We start from the raw sequence: 1,395 nt of genomic DNA on the forward strand, positions 1-1,395 counted from the left end.
GGCCGAAAAGCCCAAAACCGAGAGCCACCCCCATGGTACCTCACCCAAATCAAACCTAGAGGCCAGCTCATCCAAATCAAACTATGGAGCTCCTCTGCCCTCCACCTAAGCACCACAATGCACCCACACTTATGCCCTGAGAGCCACCCTATGGCCATTTTTATAAGAACTCACCTCCCACGGCCATAGGAGGTGTGCTGAAATTTCCTTAGAGAGTCCTCTCCAAACTTCACACAAAGCTTCCCTAAGATCCATTCAGTACATTTCAACCATTTTCCCTCACCCATTCCCCTTGCCGGAGCTCAATTCTGAGCTTGAAACCCTGCCAGAAACTAGGAAAAAACCCAATACACCTCCACACCCCACCAAAATTCAATTGCTTGTGCCCACACCTTCACAAGAGTGAAAGAAGCCAAAGCCCCATCAAATCCCCCTTCCACAGAGCCTCTACCATAGCTCTAGACCAACACCTGAAATTTACTCCTCTGAGTTCTTTGACCTTAGGGGGATTTTTCAAAAATATAAAACTTAAATTTCACCACTTAAAATATTTTATTTTTATAAAATAGCCTAGAACTTTTAAATAAATATAATAAATCACAGAGAATTTAAAAAATTATGAAATTTTATCCAAAGGCTTCTCTAGTCTAGATATACCTCCAGTAAATATTTCAAGGGATTATAATTTACTTTGGTCAAGTTAGAAATTTTCTTTGAAAAATCCTATTTTTGCACCAAAATAATTATATAAATTAAATTAAATCTTGAAAAATCACATTTTCTCCTCTGATGTGGATAAAAATTTCAAAGTCATTTGAATTGAATTTGACAAATTATGAAGTGTTAAAGCCTTAGGGGCAAATGTGTAATTTTAGAAATTTAGCCTTAATTAACATTTAGGCTTAATTCAAGGAGGGAAATGGGTAACCTATGATTTTAATTAATTTATGCTTGAAACATGAGGGTTTAATTGGTAGAAACCAATCTCACTTTCTTAAATAAGATTAATAAATTTCTAAATCATTAAAATTTGAAAGTTTATTAAAATTAAATCATCCTAGACTTAGAGGTATGACTTTTGAAGTCAATAAGTAATCAATTTGATACCCCTATCTTGATTTTCAAATAAAATTCAAATCATGAATCATGACTACTTAAAACTTAATCCTCTAATTAAGACACTCACCTAGGTCTTAAGGGCTTAGTGGTGACTTAGGCTAAATCAAAATTGACTAAATGAGGATTAGAGAAATAACATAACTAAATCAAACATCCTTGAAACACCACTAAGCCCAATTAGGATTAAAAATTTGGCTAAGTGTTCAAATTACACTAACGTGCCCCTTTAAGGGTCTTCACCCACATAATTCTTAAATTGAATCACAAGTGATAATT

Source organism: Phalaenopsis equestris, unplaced genomic scaffold (genome assembly GCF_001263595.1).
Source record: "Phalaenopsis equestris unplaced genomic scaffold, ASM126359v1 Scaffold202518, whole genome shotgun sequence".
Classification (NCBI taxonomy): domain Eukaryota; kingdom Viridiplantae; phylum Streptophyta; class Magnoliopsida; order Asparagales; family Orchidaceae; genus Phalaenopsis; species Phalaenopsis equestris.